Here is a 5852-nt window from a genome sequence, read left to right as displayed (position 1 = left end):
TCCCTCTTCTGATGCCAAAAATCTTCTTCCATATTCTGATGGGTCCAACAAGGGTTATACAGTTTCTGAAGGTGTTCCTATGCCCAGTGCCCCGACTGGTTGCACTTGAAGCATCTGATTTGATTTTTGTCATTCTTTGCACTATCTTAGTTTCCCCTAGGGCTGTGATCTTTGTCTTGAAACATCAAATAGTGTGATCATGCTTTTAGCTTGCTTTTATTCTTTACTCAACTCTCATTTGTCTTCTATTTTTGTCATGGCTGTTAACACAAAAGCTACATTGATCATTGACTTATTTTGTTTTTATTTTTAAAGAATAAAACCAAAACAAAATAAAACAGAACAGAGCCAATCAAAACAAAATAGTGAAAATAATACAGGACTTCAAAACAAGATAATAGGAAATCAAATGACTACCATAATGCCTCTTGTTATCTTCAAAATAGCTGCCCATACTATCAAATATAATAAAATCAATCAAAATATAACAGAAAAAAACAATCAAAACAAAACAATGAAAGTGATACAGGACTTCAAAACAAGATAATAGGAAATCAACAATGGCCACCATAAATATATCTTGTTATCTTTGAAATAGCTGCCCATGCCATCACATATAATAAAGTCAGACAAAATAAAACAATAAAATGATACAGAACTTTAAAATAAGATAATAGGGAATTATCAATGACTACCACCTTCACAAAGGAATTCCCCATAGTTGCTATACTGCATATTGTTATCCTCCAAATAGATGCTCAGACCACTTGCCTTAGACCTGCAAGTCAATCAAGTACTAAACACTACAGGCATTAAGTTGGTTTTTCTACCTCAGTAGCTATCATGCCAGCCTATGTTTATCCAGATCAACCAGTTGCTTAAGGGGGGGCAGAGGTTGTGTTTTTTCTTATCTCTCAGTCTGTGCATGGGTCAGCTCACAGGAAGGGGTTGGCTTCTTGTTTCTTCCCCCAGCTGCCCACAACCATCAAATTATTTTGATTTGTGGGCCCAGTTAGTCTCCAGAGATTTTTCCAAATATCATGAGCTGACATAAAATACTGCTTTAGGCTAATTTGACCTTCTCTAAGAATCTAAATTCTCAGAATCTAAATAGTGTATTTACAGAGTGCCTCTTTAAACCAGAGTTGACAAGGTACTGGATTCTTATCAAAGCCTTCAGTAATAGGCCTGTGATTATTGTAGTTCACAGATTTGGTCATTCCTTGTCACTTACCTGCTAAGGCCAGGTATGATGGCGCATGCCTGTAATCCCAGCCCTTAGGAGGCTTAGGCAGGAAGATCATTGCAAGTTTGAGACCAGCCTGGGCTACAAAGTGAATTCAAGGCCAGCCTGAACTGCAGAGAGAGACCTTGTCTCAAAGACAAACAAACAAACCAAAACAAATACCTGCAAAGGAGGACTTGTATAACTTTCATTTGGTTTCTCCACCCACTGTGTTATAATTTCACTAGGGCCCCTCTTGGGGCCCTAATAACAGAGCAATTGACTGACTTTCAGAGGGTGAAGTTATGAAGACCTCATCATCAATCTGTTTTGCAGGCTTTATAGTCCTTTTCCTTTCTACTCCTATGCAACAAGAGACCAGGATGAACTAGATATCTCATCAGCCAATGTTAGCCTATAATGCCAGCACTTCAGAGGCTGAGGCAGGAGTATCACTGCAAGTTCAAGGCCAGTTTGGGCTACACAGTGAACTCAAGGCCAGACTGAACTACACAAGACCCTGTCTAAAAAAAAAAAAAAAAAAAAAAAAAAAAAAAAAAAAATCCACTGTTGGAATGTGGAAACCATCAGCAAATTTTTCAGGATCCTCAGAGAAACTACCCTGTTTTTCTTTGCACTGCTGAATAGTTATAACTGTAAAAGGGACTTGGAAGAAGGCATTTAAACAGGGGATCAGATGGGATGGATGAGGCATATCCCAAAATGGGTTTTGTGGACAGGAGTTGTGAAAAACCTAATAGGCCTACCCTGAGTCCCCAACCCCTTAGTGGGGGCCTCATAGGATATCTCCTAATAGTTCCTGAGCTGTTCAGTCCCAGGGTCATGACCTAGTAAGGCTGAATTCCTTGGAATTAGGTTATAGAAGTTTTATAGAGCCTTTTTCTGAGTTAGGTCCCACATGAGAACTTGCAAGGGCATCCTCTGGATTATCCATAACTAATTTCAACTTTTATCAAAGCATCCCCAAATAAAGCTGAATTTTCTGGGGCCCCAGCCCTGTGTGGGCACCACTTTTCCTTTTGAACCTTAGAATCTTCCCTATGTTCACAAAGAGTCCAGCCCAGAGTCCAGAACTGGGATGCCTTATTGACTGTATGCCTCTTACCCAGTTCTAAAACCATCTAATATCCTAGCTAGGGAGGGATAGCATTCACTTTGCTTAACAGAACCCCAAAACCCAAACAGTCTCCCGTAGATGTGGTTTTCAGCACTGTCTGGGTGAGAAACTGGCACTTCCACAGATGATATCCCACTACCTAGCATTCTAAGAACAAGAAATAAGACATCCCAAGAAACAAACCTCATCTCACTAGAGAAGTCACACAGCACACACCTCTAGTGACAAAAATCTCAAAATAAAAGGCACTGTATAAGCCAATGCAGATTATACATCCTTTTAGATAGGAACATAAACTTGAGGTCACGGTTATCACAAAGAAAGTAAAACTGAGTAGGGTGGAGAGAAAAACTAGAGGAAAAGTAACCCAGGCGGAGACAGCTATCAGCAGGTTTTAGGACCCAGAAGAATCAACTCAGCCAGGGACAGTTTCTTTTGTACTAGCAGCACGTGGTTCCAAGGTCAATAGTCACAGGCCCATGCCACTCAGACACAAGTGCAGATCCTCAGAGGAAGTGATCTGTGCACCCAGCAGAGTCAAGGGGAAAAGTGTCCACCACGACCTGGGCAGGGATTTGGAACTGCACCATAAGGGCCCATGCTTGGCTGGAGATGAATGAAGGGGCAGGGAAGGAATTTCCCTGCAAAGAGTGAGGGGGCTTCTTTGAAAGCAAACAAGGCATCTGTGGAGTCAAAATGCAAAGGAGTCTAAAATCATAGTTTTCAATCAAGAATTAAAGATATTGAAATTGGGTATAGATTTGACATATGGACCAAAATATACTGTAGTGCACATCTGCAGGGGATACTAAATGTCCATTTCTAAAAGTGGCCTGTTGGCAGCTTTTCAGGGAGGACATCCAAAACTCTACTGGAACCCTTTCATGGAGCTTAAAATTAAATTAAGAATGCGTTATGTTAAATCCAAAATAAGAAAATTGACCAATTATGTTTATAAAATAATCATGTTTAAAACTCAATGATCACTTAAAAAACTCACTTAGCAGTTTAAAATTAATTTTGTTTCATTTAATTTAAAATGAAATTAGGGGTTTAATGGCTATTCCTTTGTGGTCCTATTAGTTTTAAATTTAATTTTAAGAATTTTGTGGAATCTTACAGATAAAAAAGAGAAAGCTGAGTTGTCTAGAGCTGGTCCCCAAGCCCTGCTGCTGGATTTTCCCTTTTCTCACTGGGCTTTGTTCTCATTTAGCTGGAAGTCCTTGTTGCCCCTCTATGAAATTCTGGTGTTTTTCTGAGCAAGGCTGGAAACCTCTTAGGAAAATCTCTGGCCTAATCCAGACAGGAAACATAGAATCTGGAAGTGCGGTCCTCAAACCTGAATATTAAAAAATTCCTGGAAGCTTTTTAGAAATGCAGGCCTAGAGGTTCACTACCTGAAATTAAATCAAAGCATCTGCATTCCTCCCAGGCAGCCCAATGGGTTCTAATGTAGGGCTCCTCCAATCCATTCTGGTGGGAGCCACCTGCTTAAGGTCACTGGAGGTAGAACCCAAACTTAGCCCCAGGTTCTTGATACCCAGTTTTCACCACATTCCACTGACTCCTCCAATCTTGTCAAGATACAAAGTTCACAAAATTCACTTTAAAAAGAAAAACAAAATGTGGTATATCCATACAGTGGAATATGATTCAGCCCTTAAAAGGAAGGAAATTCTGGTACCTATTACAGTGTTGATGAACCTTGAGGACCTTATGCTAAATGAAATTATCTGGACACAAAAGGAAAAGTATTGTATGATTTCATTTATGTGAAGTACCCAAAAAGGCAAATTCAGAGACAAAAAGTAGAATAGTGATTGCCCAGGAGCTGGGGCAGGGAAAAATACAGAGTCAGTGTTTAATGGGTAGAGTTTCAGTTTTACAAGAAGAAAAGAGTTCCAAAGATGGACAGTGGGGATAGCTGTACAACACTATGAATGTATGTACCACCGCTGAACTGTACACCTAAAAGTGGTTAAAATGATGCTTGCTTCAGCAGCACATACAGTATACTAAAATTGGGACAAAAAGATTAGCATGTCCCTGGGCAAGGATGACACACAAATTTGTGAGGCATCCTATATTTTTAAAAAATGGATACAAAGGTAAATTATATGTTACATTTTACCACAATCAAAACAATCAAATTTGTCTCTGCATTTAAAGCAGATTTTATTTACCCCTTTGTAAACAGGAAGGGACATTTCCGAATCTGCGGGACATTCAGTTCACCTGAACACTTCAACTGTGTGGTTTCAGCCACCCAGAATGATTATTTCTAGCATTACTGCCATAGCACTCCTTTTCTGCACTTCCATGAGGTTCTCTTCAGCACCTTCTCTTTCCTAAGCCTGACACCTGCTAAGAGACTGACAGGCAGCTGCAGTGTAGTTAAGGGTGGAGCCCTGGGCTCATGGAAGCTGAGCCAGAAGTGAAGAGCAGAAGGAAACAGGGACGGCAAGATGGTAGAGGCTGGAAGGTCATTTTGGAAACTGTGAGAGTGGCTGTGAGCTCCCATGAGGTGTCAGCCAGCAAAAATGTTACAACTAGAGACATTAATATGACTTGTTAGACAGAAAATTATAGCACCGCAATTTCCTAGAAATTTGGAGGGGGACACTTTTAAAGACAGTGGCAGCACTGAATGGAAGTAATTGGAAAGGAGCATCCTCCTATCTCTGAAGGTCTTGTCACAAACAAGTCCATTGGAAACAGTAAAGCTAAGAGCTGCCTGCAAAACCTACCATTATAAATTCAAGGTGCTAGGTGGGAATCCAGATTCTGTTCTATTTATGTTTTTGTCTGCAGTACTGGAGATTGGATTTAGAGCCTTCACACTGAACTGCACTCCCAGTACTTTTAAAAAATCATTATTTTGAGACAATTTCACAGACTTGAACTTGTGATCCTCCTGCCTCAGCCTCTAAAGTATTGGAATTACAGGCGCAGATTCCATTCTTGGTCTGGCAAAAAAAGAACATAGAAACTGGAGATGTATCTCAGTGATAGAGCACTTAAGTGCCTGGCATGTGCAAGGCCCTGGGTTTGATCATCAGTAAGGCGAAAAAAGAACATACATGAATTGTTGTGAGTGAAGAGAACTAGAAGAGAGTGAAAAATTGGGGGGAGGGGTCAATGTCAGCTTTTGAGACTGATGTAAAAATACATTTGCCTGTCCTGCTCTGAGAAGTTGATCTGGTGGTCCTAAGCTCCTGGCATCAGGCAATTTTCCAAACACTTGGGGAAGTTACTCACGAAGAAGAAGCAGCCAGCTCCAGACAGTGCGTCGGGAAATGTGGAGAGTCAGTGCCTGGGTGGTTTTCATACTAATCCGGGATTTATTAAAGTTCAGAAAGCAAGCAGCAGAGAGGGTTTTTGTAATGAGACATTTTTTTTCAAGTACAGTCATCAGCATTTCAATAAAAAGGGAAGTTTCTCTCTGAAAACTTCTGAAGGAGGCAGCCAGCCAAGTTTTAGAAGAGGTGG

The 5852-nt window shown here is 40.4% G+C and overlaps 1 pseudogene; it reads left to right on the top strand.

Moving 5' to 3' along the window:
- The first annotated feature begins 4354 nt into the window (after positions 1-4354).
- Positions 4355-4454, top strand: LOC111754075 (U6 spliceosomal RNA; annotated as a pseudogene).
- Positions 4455-5852: the final 1398 nt, after the last annotated feature.

This window comes from Cavia porcellus, unplaced genomic scaffold, assembly GCF_034190915.1.
Source record: "Cavia porcellus strain 051 isolate PalLab524CR breed Dunkin Hartley unplaced genomic scaffold, mCavPor4.1 scaffold_16, whole genome shotgun sequence".
Taxonomy (NCBI): Eukaryota; Metazoa; Chordata; class Mammalia; order Rodentia; family Caviidae; genus Cavia; species Cavia porcellus.
Note: the sequence above shows the minus strand (reverse complement) of the source record. Positions and strands in the feature narration are given on the sequence as shown.